Raw genomic sequence first — 20014 nt, 5'->3', positions numbered from 1 at the left:
AATTTTTTGCAATGCTGACAAGGCTTCCAATTATTTTTTCCCCTGTAGAAAAACCCACTCTACAAGCTATGCGTATATGGTGCGTAAGTGCGTATTTTTGTCATGAAACTATTGTTTTAGTGCTCTATATAAGTTGTTTCACTTGCCTGTTGTTAAATTTTTTCTCTGATTGACATATTGTTGTTAGAGGTTGTTTCTTCAGAACCTGGTAAATCAGAGTTTCGATTTTGCCAAACGTTTCTACATGTTCCCTCATTCGATGGGTATATTGATTTTAGGAGTCTTGAGTTTTCTCTCATGAAATCGAGCTTGTCACAAAACAAGGTCCTCCTAAGGGCTGACAGGGTATATACAGTTTTATACATGTAATTTTTTAGTTTTATCTCTGGTTGATCTAGCGCATACATTGAACTAATATCTTCCATGTTTTTGCGATAATCGAATTCTTTTATCACGGTAATTACTGCGTTTCAGAGAAAACTTCTGATTATACTGTTAAGTTCGTATCCCTGTAATTTAGTACAAAAATAACAAGAAGCAAAAACGGCTGCGCTGCCAAATACAAACATCAAGATATCCTATCACACGAATTTGCATTTCAGTTTCCAGCCATTATTTCTTTCCTAATATTCCTTTAACAAAAACGTCATCAGTTTCCTCACTGCTAATGTACACTTCATCATCGCTAGTAAACTAGTTCTTTTTTTAAGTAAGGATTTTAATCGGCAGCTAGACTTGGTATCCATTTGAATAAATTTTATTTTTCTCAGAAATGTTTGCTTTCCTACATGCTTCGTGCTGGTTTTGTCAGGTTTTGGGATTTCTATTTGCGTTGACTTTTTTTCTTTATTTTCTCTCCATTCTTCAAAAAGATTCTCTTCGTTGCCTAGTGAACTTATTTGCATTCTCCTACACTTTAGGCACTTCTCGCTTGATTCGAAAACTACCCTCCAACTCAAAAATGTAACTTATAGCATTTGTTGGATTGTTACTTTTCTGCTACTGATTTACCTTCTTCGTTAAGGTTTTTGTCACTGTCTGTGGATGATTTTATAAAAACTAAAACTTTTTCGTTTGAGCTGTCGAAATTGATGTTGAAAATATATCTCATTGTCAAAAACGCTGGACTGAGTTTGGTAACACAATGAAATGATGTTCAGTGAACCAAGAATCGCTAAGATAAGAAACACGCCCCTTCTTATTGGGATTGACGTATATGTTTTGCTAGAGATTCTTCGTTTGTTTAAACTGTCCGTTCAATCATATCATTCCCATGTGGTTTATACCGTGCTGAGTTTTTTTGTATAACTATTAACGTACAAAAAATCTGTAGAAAATGGAATAACAATTGACTACTCTTTATTGTGTAAACCAATTGGACATCAGAATCCCACTATTCAATGTTCAAAAAACGCCTTTAACACTATTTTCGCCTCTTGATAAGGTGAAACTACGAATTTGTACCCCTTACTAAGCTTTTCGCCTGAAGAAAACTTGTACTTTTTCCTGAGACTTAGGAAGCTGGCCCAGGACATCAGGAGATACTTGTCAAAGCCTGTGACCAAGTTTTTTTTGTGAGTGAACGTCTTTGTTTTCACTCAGTGCTTTTCCGTTCAGGCCTCTCACAGATTTCTATCCAATCCCCGATGTCCCGTCACATGCACGGTTAATACCTGCAAAAGGATCTGCGGTGGGAGAGTTGTGTTCTATTTCAAGAAAGTTAGGCACTATCTCTTCCACTACAAACATTTATTTGAGAGTTCCAAAATTAGATTCTATTGCGCTTTTTAAAATCAGATTCCTTCTCTGGAACATAGATTATTATACCTAACTCAACATTCAACAATTATTAAGAAAAACAAATGTTTTTGCTGTGCGTAGGTCTCTTTTATTTTTAATCCATGAGTGAACCTCTTTCAATAGCTTGTTGCTTTACGGCGAATCCCGCAGCTTTACGTTGGGTTTTATGTAACTGCCAAAAAATACTTTCATATTAATTATCGTTTTACTCAGTATCGGGGGCCATAGCGTTTACAGAAGCCATTTGTTTCCAATCATGTATTATAGCATAAGCAATATCTGTATCTCTGGATCCTTGTTTTTAAGTAGAAAATGCCTCAATGCATGTTAGAGAAGCCTCCTAGTTAATGTATACGGATCTCTATAATTTGGGTTTTCTAAAACTGGGGCTTCTAAAATCATCCTCCTCCATTTGGCTAGAACTGTGTGCACTCTGATCTCCATTCGAATTTATTCGATTTAATTATTTATTTGTAAAGAGTCTACGCGGTTCTTCCGAATTCGGGAACAATTTTTGATAAGAACCAGAGGCCTAAGTAAGCCCTAGCTCCCTTCAAAGAATATGACATCTTTTTTTTCCTTCACCCTCACTTTTTCCAAGTTGACCTCGACTCCGTTTTCTAATAAAATGTGTCCCCACAAGAAACACTTGCAAAAAGTAGCATTTTAAACCTTTAATAATTTGGTCCGTTCTCCCCTAATCATTCATAATTTAATTCTAACCGTTTCAAATATTGTTCAATGTTTCTTTCAAAAACAATCAATTCTTCACAGTAAACCAGAGCTGTCTCGTTTGAGATCTGCAAAAAATACCTTCATTACAATTTGAAAAACTCCAGGCGCTGGCGCTAGTCCGATAGGAAGTATTTTTCAATTATATAGGCATAGAGGTTCACTATTTGATATATTTTGCCTCTCTTTCTGAAGTGCGATTTGAAGTGCAATAGATGTTCCCTTCCTGGGAGTCAATGTTTTCCACAAATATCACTAATTTGTGGAAAACGGCCAGCGTGTTTTTTCAATCTGTTTGTTCAAACCCCGAGAGTATGCAACGAAACAATATTTTTCGTTTTCTGGTAGAACTAACATTGGTGGTGCTCAATCAGAGTGTATTCTTTCGAATCGGTTGTCTTGTTCTAAATCTTCAGGAATTTTTTATAGTGGATTTCTTTTTCTCAATACCCATGCAGCCCTATGCAAGTTTTGAACAACGGAGCATTTCTTTATTTTTTTTACTTGATATATGCGTTCAACAAACCACAGATCTATTGGATTACGCAAAAATTTATCCCCTTTGTCGTTAAAAGTATCCTATCGTTTTTAGTTCTTCACAACAGTTTCATTGAAAATGAGCTTACATGCTCCTCATAGACAAATTCTTCTCTTGGTGTTCTATCATTGTCTGCGATGTATTGCTTTATTTGTGAACTCTTTTCAAAGTTATCTGCAGAAGGTGATCTCTTGTTTTTGCAAATTATTTGTGTTCTAATGTAGAGTTCTAATGTACTAATGATCTAATAATATTGTTTTTCAACTCCTTGATTAAAGTCGAGTCCATTTTTTGAAGTCAGTTTTTTGTTGTCTCTTTTATCAGTTATTTGCATTTGATTAACACTTGGCAATGACGAAGTATTTCATGGTCCTCTGATGCAGTTAGAAGGTATCCGATATTTCAATGTGATTGGACCGACCTTAATGTTTTACCAATTTTACCACAAAATAGAGTACCGTATGTTTTCCTGCAGTAGAATTGTTTGTTTTTTCCTGAACTTAAAATACAATCGAAGTATTATAACAAACTCATTCTCAATAAACAAGGCGTTATCTTATTCTGAAGTCACTGAAAACTCAATTTTTATTACGCTGGTCAACTTTCCGAGTGTTGACCATTCTACAGACATTTTTCCATTGTTTGGCGCTTTATTTTTATTGCACGTTCTAATCCCGATCAGTGCTTCAAATAGGCTAGGGAGTGGTTCCCTAATAATCAATACACTAATACCATTACAAATTAGGGACCTACTAAATTGTTTTTAATCATTGTGATCACACACAACGCTTCCACGGGGTTGATTCTGCCAAGCAAATTCTTTTACGAAGCTTGCCAAAATGAAGCCCTGCCATACTCAATATTTTCGTGTCAAACATAGGGTCTTTTGCACAAAAAATTTTGGACAAACAAATTACAAGAAATTTTTTCAGTATTTAGATGAATGATGAAGTTGAATGCAGCGGCGACATTTTTTTTCTCAAAACACAACGCTGCTATCTTAACGACCTATCCTCACTTCTGTTTTGACCCATGGGTTGGAAATTTTGACCTATTATTGTAATTGTTTCGTTTTTTATCAGCGCTGATTCTTAAATAGTTGTTACAGTTCTTATAACTACTTCCATCTTGTCTTGAAACCCGTTGTCGACCGCGCAGAAGTTCTCTTGACCTCAATTCTTGCGCTGAAAGTTTTGGACTATCTTTTCTGTTATGTTCATTTGTCTGCAGCAATCTCACCATCTCATCTCAATATAAGATGTTCTTTTGTCTCATTGATCTCGATGATGTGCTTTTGAAGTCAGTTGTTGCAAATCAAGGTGAAAATTTTATAATTTTTCACCAAGCGCCTGTACTTTCCGAGATAGCCTCCTGCGGAACCCAATGGGTTTTTCACTGTAATGTTGCCTGAAAGTCTGAAAGCTTTTAAGATCCCATCCAATAGCTCTTCAGAATGTCCTCAGAAATTGTACAATAGAAATCAATAGGTTATTTTTGTTCCCGGTTAACCATGTTTGACCTCGGTAGTTCTTGCTGTTTCTTTTTCACTACTTTTGAAATTGTGAAAAGAGTTCAAAGTGAGTAACGTAACCTTCAAAAATTTTCGATTCCGTGTAAGGTTCCGATAACTGCGTTTTTGAGGAGTGCTGCGCCATCCAGAAATCATTTATAGCTGTTTGGTTTTCAAAAAATTTTAATGAAACAATTGTTCGGAACCCAAACTACGCTCTTTCATTTCATGCTTGAAATCAACAGCTTTTGCTTGCTTTCTACGCCGTTCAAAAACCTGCCGCTGATCATCTGGCGCAATCTAATCAAAAACACTATCATATCCATCAGACCGTGTAAAAAAAATTCCTTACATTATCCGGCAACTAATTGAAATCCTCAAAACTCTTACAAATTTGGTCCACATAGTATTCTGCCTGTGTGACATTGCCCGCTAAATAGTTAATGATATACAGAAAAGGATGCCTTGTTTCATTGCTGATGTCAAAAAGCATATCGTAGGCACAACAAGGCAACTTGATCAATTTAAGCTCGCCAAAATGACTCCAGTTTTGTTCGTTTGTTCCTTACCAAGCAAATATCAGGCGCTTCCTCAAATCTTTGGGCACAAAGCACAGACACACTGGTGATGAACTAGAAGCAAAACGCAAGCGAACTCTCAACAACTTCAGGACCTAACTACACCAGCTGCGACTAATCTTAGCAGGAAGAGGTGCACTCGTGGTTTGACTACTGTTGCAAATTGCACAAACCTACTTGACTGCCTCGTTACGAAAAAATTTGGCGAAGCGTTTATCACTGAAACGTGGTTGGACCAAAATTTGATGCCAAATTTGCATTGCTTTTAGAAAAAATTTAGAGATTGGATGAGGTGACGGTTGCAGCTGCCCTTATAGTGGTGTTATTGTTTTGAGAAGACCTTTTAACAGCGATGTCCTTCACAATTCGTTTTCTCATCGGCTGTGCCTCAGTGCTCAGCACTGAGACTCCATTTCCAATAATGCTTGTCTACCTTCCACCCTCGCTTAGTTCTTAGAGTGCTCCTGTGAATCATCAGTCCTGTTGCTTAGAGAGCCTTCTCAGCATATCAACGGTTCTGATGAAATCTCTGACACAGCTATTTGTCCTATGAAATTTCACAACGCCGAAATGCGGAAGAAAAAAGAGCCCACTTGCTCAGTCCGATTTGCCCTCTTTCCGACTCCTATTGATACCGACTCTCTAACGCCGAAGACGAAAAATGTTCTTGATAACCTCACGGCGAGCAACTGCTCTAGCGTTAACTTTTTGTCGATTGACCCCGAAGCAAAAAGTAGTGATCAGTATCATATAGGTTTTGAAATTGTTGCTCCTCTAAACGCTGTGCCACTATCATCTCATTCGTAATTTGACTTCAACAGCAACCGTTCGTTCGATTGTTTTGGCTACAACTGGCAACTCTTCAATTTTTCCATTCATACTGATAGTACTTTGGATGATTTCTATTTTCACCTTCGCAATCAAATGGTCATTGTGAAGAAACAACAAAAACAAAGTGTCCTCCTACAGTAGTATACATTTCACACACAGTTCACTGTTACAATAGGCTCGGAACGCTCATATTTGTCTGCGATCAAACTCAAAATATCAATAACCTGATCAGTTAAAGCAACGCACAATTAAAATTTGATGAATTCGCGAAACTGGACAGAAAAGCATTATTACTCAATGATGTTTCAACTAAATTGATCTAAGAAAGCTTGAAATTCCTTCTTGCCCTTTCCAGTCAGATCCTCTTTTACAAATGGTTTAGTTTGGACAACACATTCAGCACAGCATTCCAATTAGCAATGGAATTCAACAAATGTGCTTAAGGCAAAATTTTCAATCGACAGCAGTTTTATTGAATATTCTTCTCCAGCGACCTAATTCTCCATCCTGATGCTATGTTGATACCATTTTGGCATATTTTATTTCAAAAAAACATCTTTAACTTGAAATCAGAAACCTATTTGATTCTTGATAAATTTTCTTCTTTTTTATTGAAGCTTCATTCAGATCTATTATCTGCCCTTTAGTAACTTGTCCTTGCGTCCATGATTTCAAATACATCGTTCCCTGCAGTATAAACATTTCCACATATTTTTGTATTACGCAAAGTTGGTCCTAAAATAACCTATAAACTATCAGCCTATCAGCCTTCTGCTCAGAGTCTCTCTGAACTTGGAAAGAATTTTGTTTGACTACAAAAACTTTGCCGCTGAAGAGAAATTTTAACCCAAACACTGAGAATTCCAATCAAGACACGCAGCATATTTGCAGTTTCCAGACGATCCAGAAACAGTTTATCTACGACAATCATCGGATATTTTGTTTGATCTTTATCATGGCTACGCTAAAACATTTGGTGAAGTGTCGCATCAGGTTCTTTTACAAAAACTTTTTAATTTCGGCCTTGACTCCAGTGTCATTTCTTTGATGATATCATATCTATTAAGTATATCTCAAAAACCATCATCATCAATGGTTATCTCCCCAAACTCCCCTGGGTACATAGCTGAGTAGCAAAATGCTTGGTGTTGTGTCCCCTTCTATTTCTCATGTTCATTAACAATACCTTACCAATTTTTGGCAGAAGCTATCCCCCGGTTCTTCGCCCACAAGTTCTGACTTCTCTTCGACACAGAAAATTGTTGGGGATGATCTAGCTGGGCTTCATCCTTGGAGCTCCATCAATGGAATGGTCGCCAACACTTCAAAACACCTCTCACTTTGTTTTTCAGTTTTACCACCAATGTCTATCTGAGTGCTAACGGTTTGTCAAACATAAATCACTTAAACCATGTAGCTTTATTTGTGTCGTCCAAAGTGATTTGGGTGAATCCAAATGATGCCGAAGTTTTTAAAGCAAAACTCATCCCTTATTTCGAATAAAAAATATTTTTTGGACTACGCTTTCATAAACAAAGTAAAATTTCTATCACAGTCTAGTCTTTTCTGTTCTACTCTGCGGTTCTCTTTTCTGTCCTCAACTGTTCCGACACTGAAGAAAATGGAATTTATTCAAAGACACTACATACGGTGGGTATTCGGGGTAAAACAAAATTGCGAAGCCACTTTTAGAATGTATAATCTGCTACCACCGGCCTACATGCACGAACTGGAGCCACAATGCTAATAAATTTGCTTCTCAGAACATATGAAAATAATTTGGTCTATATTGCAACATACAAGTCAAATAAAGATTAAGATTGACTTCATTGGATCATCTAGCGTTTTCGTCTAAGACGAACTATGCTAATTTCAAAAAATCGGCTGCTGGGTACAACTATCTCAATCGCCACTTTTTAATCAGTGATATCACTCTTGTACCTGTTTGTCTTTGGATGTCTGGATACTGAATTCAGTCTTTTTCTCTCTCTCTCTATAAATAATTACGAAATAAATAGGGAATTTTATTTCTCGTTTGCTTGAACAGAAATTAAGTAAAAGAAAGTTTGCGGACAGATAACGAGACCACAAAAAATTCTTCATAAACTGCCGGAAATTTTTTAAGAACAAATCAACACAAAAGTTTACTGAGAAAAGTTTACGGAATCATCAGTCTGATTTATGGAGGATAAGTTTCATAAGCTCCTCGTTCCCTACCAAATGATAATTTATCCCATGCGAGAACCTTATCTTATTCTTCAATGAGCCCTGGATACATAAATTGGATTACCTTAAACTCATTTTACAATTTACAATTGTGCAGTAAGAGCCGATTTTTCACGACCCCGTTAAGCCTATTGAAAGGAGCTATTATTAGGAACAGCGTTAGAGGTTTAATGGGAGAAACAATGATCTTCATTTTTTTCAGACAGATGGTAGTACGTTATTATAAATGACAAAAAACAAGACTCAAGGGTGGAACCCTGTGGTACACAGCCGATAATCTTTATCCCGTTAGATTGTACTCCGTTGAATATTTTACATCTTGTTCAACTTTAGTTTGATAGAACATAAACCAACTGAACAATTTCCTCCAATAATGCACCTCTACAGTTTTTGCGGCAAATAACGTAATTAATCGTTTAGAAATGCAAAAAACTCTTCAACTTTTGTGAGCTCAATCATTGATTGTATTGTTTTCAAATCTCAATCCTAATTGGTGGTTACTTTTCTTGTAATAACTTCAAAATAGGGGCAGAGTCTTTTATACTTTTTTTCGTTCGTATGTTTTTTCCATGATTAAAAACTTCGGACAATATTTGTTTCATCCAAATTACATTTAGTAATATCGGACAATATTTGTTTCATCCAAATTACAGCCTGTCTTGCGCAAAGAAAAAAATTAGCTTTCGCCAGTTTAGTTGAAAAAAATTCCTTCCGAAAAGAATAATTGTTTCAAGTTAAAGCCAATTGAATTTAAACTTCAACTTTCACTAATGTGTCGCACATGCTGTCGACAACAGTTGACAACTAAATTTTTAAATTTCAAGTTTAGAATTTTATACAGGAACACCGAACGAGTTGATGGTGGAAATTTAGGCTCATATTTTTTAATCAAGCGTTTAGAGACCTGCACCCCCGTTTTGAAAAATTACCCATTAAAGTTACTTGCATTGTCCGGTTTGAAGGAGTTGATTTCATTTTCTGACAATATGGCAGAAAATATTGAATAGTATTTTTTTGCCCAGTATATTAATTTAAAATTTTATATGTTTAGCTTGTGTTCGAATACATTTTCCATATTAGTAGTTTTGTTCTCATTTTCAAATGTCGCTGCAATTTTGTGGAGTATCTTGCCAATATCTCAAATTTAAAACTTTTAGTTTCCTTCTGCTCTCAAATTATTTAGGCGTTCAAAAAACCAATTAGTATACCTCACTATCTAAAAGTTTTTATTGGGGCTGACAGAAAACATTCTTTTTAAAATCCTTGATTCAACAATTATTCTGACATTAAGCGCACTGCCTAGAGCCAAAAAATTGTCATCACTGAGCATAGGGCGGAATTTTGTAAACCTAATGTTTCCCTATTACGCTTTCTTATCCTTAATTGAACTATATGAACTCAAAATTAGAATAACTTGATACTGGTCAATCCAAACTTGGTACCCATGTACGTCGAAGATGTGATTCAATTTTTGCGCAGTGAAATGATCTTTCTTTAATTTAGAATTATACGTTACTTTTAATGCCTGATTCGACCTGAAAAATATCCAATGATTGATATACAATTACCGGGTTTTTTTTGTATATTGGTTCCCTTGGAAAGTTTTAATACTAAAAAGACAGCAAGTTTTTGTTGCTTACGTATGCAATTTATTTATTGTTCGTTAGAGTCAAAAATTGTTTTATGAACTACATCTTTTATCTTCGTTTTTTCTCTTTGTTTGTCGCTACTAAATTAAATTTTTGCCCTTTTGAACCTAAACATAAACATTCATCAAGCTATGTGCTTATCTTACCTAATGTAGAGCAGCCAGTTTTGCATTTGTTCAAATAAATCCAATTGTTGATATGCAGTTACCGTGTTATTTTTTGTAAATTGGTTCCCCTGCAAAAATTCAATCCGAAAAAAACAACAAATTATCATTGACTTCGTTTGCGATTTAGATTTTTTCATTAGAGTATCAGATTGTTCTTTAAACTACATTTTTTATCTTGGTTTTTTGTTTATTGCCACTAGAATAAATCTTTTCTTCTTTTTTGAATCTCAACAAGAACGTTCATCAAAATTTGTGCTTGTTCCTCATAATATAGAGCAGCCGGTTGTGCACTGGAACTACCACTATATGTATCTCGATTATATAAATCCAATTAATCATAATCAAGTATTAGATATTCCCTAGCTTCAAACTTGCCATTAGCTAAGTATCAGTGCCAGATATCTGATTGCCTCTCAATACCAAAAACCCAAACTTCCAATTAACTCAGATTAAAGTTTAGGTTCAAAATACACACAATAATAAAAAAAATTCAGATTTTGATATAATAGACATGCTTGCAGAATGAGTTGGTAGTTGAAAAAAAGAAATGTTGGCTTGGAGTCCTGCAAAGAGTTTTTAAAGATAATTTAGTGATTTGTATTGTATCTGCAGGGATGTTGTGTAATATTTGTGGCTCTGAAGTTGATTCTTAGTAGCTGAGTAGTATGACCTTTAAAACCTTGAGAACACAGAAAAAGCAATAATGTCGTATCCTAATTAATTTCCCCCTTCGTAGAGTCTTTATTTTACCAATAATTCTACTCCTTCTTGAACTTGTAGAAAAAAATCCGTCCCTAATCCCGACTATCCAACAACTAATAAAATAGATAAAAAATTAGACCTGATCGCCACAGTTACCTCTTTTTCCATTCTCTAAAGTACGTTCAAAGATCTAGACCTCTAGGTTGTCTTCGCTCAAACAATGCTTTTTGCAGAAAAAGCGCTGACACAAGCTGAAGACTTTTGAGGAATTGAAGCCCAAAAAATTATTAGAATTCTCACTTTTTTGAAAAACGCCGGATTTTTCAAATAGGAATGAATGTTCTGGGAGACTGAAAATGCCAGACCTGAGCTCAACAGATCTCTTTTGAATGTTTTTTGAATATATTTTGTTTAAACCGTCCAATTTCCCCTCTTTGCTTGTTTATGAGTGACGTTAAAGTTAAACAACAGAATTAAATTTAATATTAATTTTTAACAGATTGTCATCATATTTAATTTCACGTCAGAGTGCTCAAGAATCTCAGCGAAACCGAATTATCACAGCCTGGTTCTCGAGCATTATGCCGGCCTCGTTTTTCTGTGAATTTGGTTAACTGATAGTCTCATCGAAACAATCAGTCGCTCGGTCATAATAAAGGACTGTAACGTTGACCTTTGATTTGATTTGAGTGAAGTTCAGAATGTTCGAAGTGATATACTATACCCAATCTTGCACTGAAGGTTGTAAGGCTTCAGTCAATGTTAGCATTGTTGCTAACGCCTTATGGGAAAGCTCAACTAACTTAGATAACTTAGGCATTTCACAATATAGCAACCTAAATTTGACAAAGACTAAAGTTGATCGAGAATCAAATGGACTCAATTTGAAAACCAACTGATCTCCGAACCAATTTCTTAAACATCTAAGTTCGATACAATTTCACTATCCAAAAAAACGGGAAAAAGTAAATATGGTTAAATTCATCCATAACATCATCATAACTCTTTCTTGATTGGTTCGTCAGACAAATTGACTTAGGCCAGTTTTTACCCTGTCAATGTCAAATTACTGCATTATTTGCTTTTATTGACATAAGCACGGATAGTTATTACGTAGCTCTAGATGCCTTGGAAATTGAACATAAATTGTTCAAGAATGGAAATTGAATATAAACAAATAACTAAGGGTTCACAAAATTAATAAATAAGGAAAATTAGCTACAAATCAGAAATATACAAAAAATTACAATTTTGCTTTAATTAAGTGTTAAGAGCCACAATTGTGGGTCTGAAACAAAAACTTTCAAGGGTCTATGGGTAGCTTATAGATTAACTTGCCCAAACCGTCAAAGTTTTTCAAAATTTTTCTTCAAAAATTCGAGGAGGGGAAGGAGGGTGGACAACTTTGGGGTCACAACTTGTAAAAATTTTTACTTTCAGTCATTTTTGATATTTGACAAATTCTGTATTTCCAGTTCCAAAGTTAATTCTTGCTGTCTAATGGCTCATACTTATGATCTGAACTGGCGCCAACATAGAGCACTAAATTATGAAGAAATACTCGAATAAGTTGACCTTATACATATAAAATAACTTTAAGGCTATTGAAATCAAGTACTATTGAACTGCTTAATGCAACAAGCAAGCAATAATAATCTATAAATCTGAATGAAATCTCTTTTTTTACCCGAATTGTTTCACCCCTATCTTTTCACTCCATTTTGACCCCTATTTATTGACCCCTCAATCACTTAACCTCTCTCTCATTTCACCCCTCGATCCTTTCACCCGATATAAACCCTTTATAAAAATAGGACTATTAAATTAGTTAAATAATCACGTGGCGGTGAAAAGTTTTTCACCGCATCTGCTGGTAGCGCTGAAAAATTTGTTTTCACCGCATTCTGCTGGTGGCGGTGAAAAATTTTCTTTCACTGCTTACGCGATGAAGAAAATTTTTCACCGGTTTAATTTTTTTTATCGTATTCATCGCATTGAACGCAAATCTTACACTTTTATTAAAGATCACTGCAAATCTTACAACTTATAGCATTTTTTAGCGGTGACAACTCAACCTGGGCATGCATCCTGAGCTATGGCCATGCCTCATTGGCCGTTGGGACTGGATTTGAAACTTTTACCATTGAAAGTGGGATAAAGTTATCCCTTTAATTATGACAAAACCTGCCTGAAATTTCGACTACTATTTGACCGGGGGAAGTGATAACGAGGTGAAATGACGAGGGGTTAATTTATAGAGGGTTTGAAGAGTATGGGATGAATAAAACAAGGGTTATAGAAGCGGGTCGAAAAGAGGTAGAGCCGTCTTAATCTATTATTGTGATCCCGTTCTATATCTGCACAGGCTATGTTTCCGCTTGGAGCTATTGACTCTATAGGAGCTCTAGTGGCTAGTGTAGATTCGGGTACCGTCTCCGCGTGGGGGTCTCCCTGGACACTAGCGGAAGTATCTATTCTGAATGGGTATCAATTCCACAAGGAATGTGACTTTGGGTTATAGCTTGCTAGTTGGATTGAAAAGAATTAGCGCTTTAACACACTTGAATTTGCCACGATTAAACAACTGTCTTTTGGCGCTGTTAACACTCGTCTGCAGTTGAGTTCTAACATGATTCATTAGCAGCGTATGTGAGACCTGTCAATCAGGCGTGAAAGTAACAACATAGTTAACTCCACTTGGAGTTTAGATATCTATGTACAGTGAAATTAGTTAAATAACATAAGAGTTTGAGATAAGAGTTTATAGGTAATACTTCTAGGTGCTTGGTTGCGAGGAGATACTGTGTTCTGTGTACCACACTTCCCCCTCTACGAGGAAATTTCTGACTAGAAATTTTTGTTCAGCTCCTGGATGTCTTCATCATTTAGATCGGAAATTGAGTCATTTCTCGGGGAGGATGGCGGGGTTCTGTTCACCGACGAGTTGTGAGGGCTGTTGTAAACCTCCGAATGGGGTTCCGTATGGGTTGGTATTTGCTGTTCCGGTATACTTTTCGATGTGTCTTGTGACGCGTTCGAGGAATCGAGGTAAATGATCTCCGGGGTCTTATTGGTTTCAGGGGGTGGTTGTTCCATGGGCTGGGATGGGCAGAGTTGAGGCAAAGGGGTTGACGAAATGGGTTAACCTTGCGTTGACCGAATTTTGTTTACTGTATTGTCGATTTTGGCTGCGCTTTTGACGAAGCTGTCGCGGTTAATTCCGATTTCGTCCCTTTCGCCAAGTGCGGCTCGTTGACTATGTGGGTTGCTTGCGGGAATGATTGAGATCAACTGTGGTTCGGCTTGATCGTTCTCTCCATCTGGAGTACTGATTTCCATCTCGTGTATAGGGGGCTGTCTGGGCTTGTTATCATGAAGTCCGATGGGTTGTCGCTGGTGTCTATGCCATGGTGGCGGCTGTCGGGATTGTCGGAATCCATAAGATGTGTTTGCATGTTGTTCTGGTCTGTTTCATTGAAGTTGAAGATAAGGAACGATCTATTAGAAACTTCGGATGTGGGCTGAGCTGCTTGACTTGTACTGGCTTTGCTTGTTTTCGCGATGTTGGCAGATTCTAGGAGTGCCGCTTGTTGAGTTTTGTAGTTGAATGACTGTTTCGGTGTCGATTCATTGAGTTTTCTCTTTAGTCTGCCGCTTTGGGTTCGAGATGGGGCTTTTATTTTTAATTGCTAGTTCGATTGAAAAGAATTAGCGCTTTAACACGTTTGAATTGGCCACGAATAAACAACTGTCTTTTGGCACTGTTAACACTCGTCTGCAGTTGAGTTCTAACATGACCCATTAGCAGCGTATGTGAGACCTGTCAATCAGGCGTGAAGTGAACAACAGAGTTAACTCCACTTGGAGATTAGATATCTATGTACAGTGAAATTAGTTAAATAACATAACCATTCGAGAAAAGAGTTTATAGGTAATACTTCTAGGTGCTTGGTTGCCAGGAGATACTGTGTTCTGTGAAAAGTTTAGGTTTTAAATTTTGAAGCTTTAAAATTTATGTTTTTAAGATTCTAAGTGTAGTTTTTTGCCCGTTTCGGCCAATTTTAATTTTGCATATCAAATTTCTCATATATTTCCAGCACTGATTGGAGTCAGCCGAGCGGGTTAAGAGTCAAGTCATTCGTGACAAGAAAGCCAAAACCACACCGTTGATTTTTAAACCATCCCAATTTATGCAAAAAATTGAAGATGTAATAATAATAATAATAATAATAATAATAATAATAATAAAAATAATAATAATAATAATAATAATAATAATAATAATAAAAATAATAATAATGGTAAAAATAATAATAATAATAACAATAAAAACAATGATAATAATAATAATAATACTAATAATAATAATAATAATATTAATAATAATAATAATAATAATAATAATAATAATAATAATAATTAATAATAATAATAATAATAATAATAATAATAATAATAATAATAATAATTATAATAATAACAATAATAACAATGTTAATAATAATAATACTAATAATAATAATAATAATAGCAATAATAGTATTAATAATAATACTAATAATAATAATAATAGTAAAAACAATAATAATAATAATAATAATAATAATAATAATAAAAATAATAATAATAATAATAATAATAATAATAATAGTAATAATGATAATAATAACAATAATAATAATAATAATAGTAATAATAATAATAATAATAATAATAATAATAATAATAATAATAATAATAATAATAATAATAATAATAATAATAATAATAATAATAATAATAATAATAATAATAATAATAATAATAATAATAATAATAATAATAATAATAGTAATAATAATAATAATAATAATAATATTAATTATGGTTCCTGCGTAATCGCAACGGAAAAGCATCAGGCCTACAGTAGCCTCTTCTCAGCTGCCCTTTTTCTTATTATTCCCCAAATTTCAGACTGTTCTTTTTATGACCAGCATTGTTCTTTTTTTCGTGACTTTGGCCACTTTTTTTGCGTCTGAAACTTTCACGTGCTAGGCAATCGAAACGGTTCATTACGATGAACTCGCTCCAGATTCGGGATTCTTGCGAATTATTTTGGCTCACTAAAACTGCAAATAACGCTTTAATCGTCTCAGGATCTTTTCTGTTTCGTTCCCCCCCCCTCCCAGTGTTTTTTTATGACCCCCAATTACAAATTATATGTTGCTATAAAGCACGTTACTATGTAAGAAAACAACACGTGCGCCTGGGGGTCATAAAAGATTTATGCTCACTAAACTGGGGGGAACAGAATAGATCCTCGTCTCAAATGCAAATTGAGTTTAAATTGTTTCGGCAAACTGGAAAACAAATTAAGGCTGAATTCGGCTTTGAATCACTGTGAAAATTGGAAATTTGAGTTTGTAATTCGGGTCAATTCTTAGACGCAGCTATTGAACAGTACCACAATTGTCGTTGTCATCGAGAAATTATTACACTCCGGTGCGAAGCGGAGTAGATGAACACAGTCGAAAAGGCGACAACAATCGTGATTTAATGTTTTTATAGTCAACTCTCGTTGAAAATACATTAATTGCCTAATTTTGATCACACTTTTGCCATGATTAAAACATTAGTTTATCACACTCTTTGAATATTTTCCGTTTGTGCCCCCCCCCACTACGTTATTGCCCCCCCCGTTACCGAACACGTGATGCCATTACATCGTAAAGCACCATGTAACAATATGGCACGTGCGTCTGGGGGATGCAAATACTATGCACCCACTAAGCGGGGGGGGGGCACAAACGGAAAAAGATCCCACTTTTTTACCGCCATTGTTTTTACAGTAACAGTGGCGATAAAAAAGATCATTTCCCGTTATGTCCCCCCATCCAATACGTTATGCACCCCCCGGTTACAGAGCACGTGTCATGCATTAGATAGTAATTCATTATGTGAAGTTATGGCACGTGCGTCTGGGGGTTGCAAATAATATATAACCACTAAGCTGGGGGGGGGGGGCACAAACGCAAAAGATCTGATAAAAGAGTGGGATAAACACGTTGTCTAAAAGCGAAGCAGATTTCGTGGTGTCAATTGGTTGCTAACGTGTAATTTCACCGGTAAGTCATGCATGCAACTGCTGGTTTTGGGACTAGAGATGATTAAATTGAAGGGGGAGAGCGGTTGCTGAAATAAGATGAGTGGAGCTGGGCCTATCTGCGCTATTGTTTTAGAAATTTTTACAATCACTTTTTATATTTCTTTCCAGAAAATAGAAAGATGTTGAAACCTCTTCATCAACACTAAAATATGAACAATCTCCGAATTTTGTTTTGAGATAAGAAAAGATGAATTTAATCAAATTATTACAATCGAAATACAGTACGGACATTAAGCCCTAGTCCAGAACTAGATTTATGAAAATAACCAAGTAATCTATTAGGGGATCAATATTGATCAAAATTAGACAGTTGAGATTGATCAAAAGTCTGTTTTTGGGTAGAGCAAAATATTTTTCATAGCATTTATGGTCGAGATGATAGAAATTTAGATATTCATTTTCATGAGTCGAGCAAAATTATTTTCTTAGGGCTTTTGGGTCTCGCATTGTGTGTTCATCAGCTTTGAATCGACTCAAGCGTGGTTTTTATACCGGTCGAGCGAAAGTCTTTTAAATCTGTTTTTTTGCTATTTTGAAATTTTGTTTGCTGTTAGGTGGATTAAATATAATGACACTCCTCCTATGGGCCACTATGAAAATTATTTTGATATTTTTGCTTGCAAATTCATCTATTATCCGTTTCAAAAAATGCATATTTTTGGCAGATGTGTGGTTTTTCAGAACCGCTTAAGTTGAAGGAGCTTAATTGCTGACTACAATATAAGCAATAGTGAGCATTAAACAAATTTGAGGCAAAAATGCAGACTCGTGAAAAGGTTTTTGCTCGACCCATGATTCCACAATAGACTTGACTGGTCAAAAAACCCATGAAAAGACTTTCTCTGGACTTCTGATTCGATTTTTCTTGACGGAATTTTTACTTCTCAAAAAATTTTGGTCGAGGAAAAGTCCTGCTGAATTTTTGGGCTGAGCAAAGGTTCAAGGTGACAAAACTTGTTTTGAGTAAAACTCCAGAAAATTCTTTGGGTGGATCAAAAATCCAGGGTGACGAAACTCGGGTCGAGCAAAACTTCAGCGTAATTCTTGGGTGGAGTTACAAAATTTGGGTCGATCAAAAATTCCAGGTGGTTTATAAAATTTTGCGAAGTTCTTTTCATAGCTCTTTTGGGTTTAGCATGGAGTATTTATACCCATATTTGGTCGCGCATGGTTTTTTCATAGGTCGAGGTCTCGACTAGGGATCAAAAACGTTAGTGATTCCCATATTAAACTGTGAGAAAACTATCTGGCTCTGCGAAAACTAGGCATTAACCAGCACTGCAGAGATGTGAGGTTTTGATCAAGCCATAAAATCCAGGCGATTATTTTTTAAGTCTATTATATTTGACTGTGATTTTTTTACATCACTTTCCTGGGATTTTATTGAATGTCAGGTATACACAAATAAACTTTTTTCCATTTTCAGAATCACACATCGGTTATTTGCAAGATGGAGATAAACACTTCTACAATTCACAATGATTTACCAGATTTTGTCGATTATATGTATAGTTTTAACTTCGATGGTTCGCTTGAGTCTGTGCGTGTAATAAAGTTCAAATCATTGAGCGAAATTCCTTTGGTTAGTAAATGTTTCATTCGTACCTGCTAAGTTTCATCATCTTTGTGCTTTTCAGGAAATTAAACCTCTGATTTTTCTCCGTGTTTTATTTTCTCAAAAAACAATCTTGAATTAATAGTTAAATATCAATGCCTTTATTTGGAACCTTTGGTGTTGATTTCAATTTACTTTGGTTTCATTTTAGAGATCTTTGAAACAGAAAAAGCAGACATAAAAAAGAGATATTTAAAATAAACCGTCAACAGATTTGGATGACGGCGGTGAACAGATATGAAAATGAGGAGCCAAGTCAACAAGTCAACTACAATTGCATTTTTAATTATCACTTCTTAATACTCACTTTGCATTAATACTCACTTTAAAACTCACTTTGCATGGCACACAAACCACAGAAAAGTATATATATATATATATATATATATATATATATATATATATATATATATATATTTTCGAATCTAATCATGTAATAATTGTATTTATTTGGTGAATATACATTCAAACCAAATCAGACCATCCAGAAGCGCAATGCTTGTCAAGGGAGACCTGGACTCTATTATTCCCCACATCTCGTGACTATGGCCACTTTTTTCTGCGTCTGAGACTTTCACGTGGTACCATCATTGCAGCCAACATTGGTCAGGCTATGGTCAACCTGGAGCTATGGTTAAGTAAGAGCTCATCCTTACACAGACAGCCTCACGGAGGCAGGGGATTGATCTCTCAATCATTGGCGTGTGAATCACACACCTTACCTCTCGGCCATCACGCCACCCTTACCTCTCGGCCATTACGCCACAAACATGTATTCGAAAGCTTTATGTGTGGCTACGTTCTTACTCAGTCTCATGCACTAAAAAGTTCTCTCTCATTTCTTTGACGTTACGGTCTAGTTGGGAGATTAGTGCAGGCAAAACGGCTCGGCCTAAAGAAATAAAAACTTATTGTTTCAAATTTTTTTTCAATTAACTAAAAATTGCACCAATTTAATTACCTAGAGGTTCTTGCAATAAAGTTTCAATTTGGGGATGAATCTTCCTGATGAAGCTCAGCATATGATCGTCCGAAATGGACATTCAGAATACTATCTTTTATGACAAACCCTGTAATCAGAAATGGGAGATTTTATGAAAAAAAGTAAGTCTTTTAGGTTAATCTCTGCAATACAGAAGTAAATCGAGTTGTCCATATAAAATTGATTTATGATTACCAATTTGAAGTTGAGAGCCCCAGAAATTTGACACTAAGAAAGCACAGAGAAACCGATAGTTTTATAAAACCAATTCTTTTGAATTATTGTTACTAACGAAGGATTCTTTATTATGAACTGAAGCTGTCACCGCGATGACAATGTAGGGTTTTAATCAGAGAGAGAATGAGTTTCAGTCGGGTACTAATTATCCACCGTGTTTTCTACAAAGGGCATTAAAAACATAACAACAAACCCGAAAATGAGAATAAACTCTGTCAATAATAAAATTGGGTTTTTGGTTTTTTTTACAGCAAAGAGAACCATAAGTAAAAAGTTTGAGGTAGAACAACCCCAAAAATTGA

General features: G+C 35.4%; 1 protein-coding gene across 1 annotated transcript in view; it reads right to left on the bottom strand.

Moving 5' to 3' along the window:
• Nucleotides 1–7389, bottom strand: part of LOC142353342 (rRNA N(6)-adenosine-methyltransferase METTL5-like) — a 47304-nt gene extending 39915 nt beyond the window's left edge. Inside the window, exon 1 of the mRNA XM_075405575.1 lies at nucleotides 7181–7389. The gene's annotated coding sequence lies outside the window, so the exon portion shown is untranslated. The remainder of the gene's footprint in view (nucleotides 1–7180) is intronic.
• Between the last annotated feature and the right edge of the window lie 12625 nt (nucleotides 7390–20014).

The sequence above is a fragment of the Convolutriloba macropyga genome, chromosome 14, assembly GCF_964194025.1.
Source record: "Convolutriloba macropyga chromosome 14, txConMacr16.3, whole genome shotgun sequence".
In the NCBI taxonomy this organism is placed as follows: Eukaryota; Metazoa; Xenacoelomorpha; order Acoela; family Convolutidae; genus Convolutriloba; species Convolutriloba macropyga.
The sequence above is the reverse complement of the archived record's forward strand: the minus strand, read 5'-3'. Positions and strand labels throughout refer to the sequence as shown.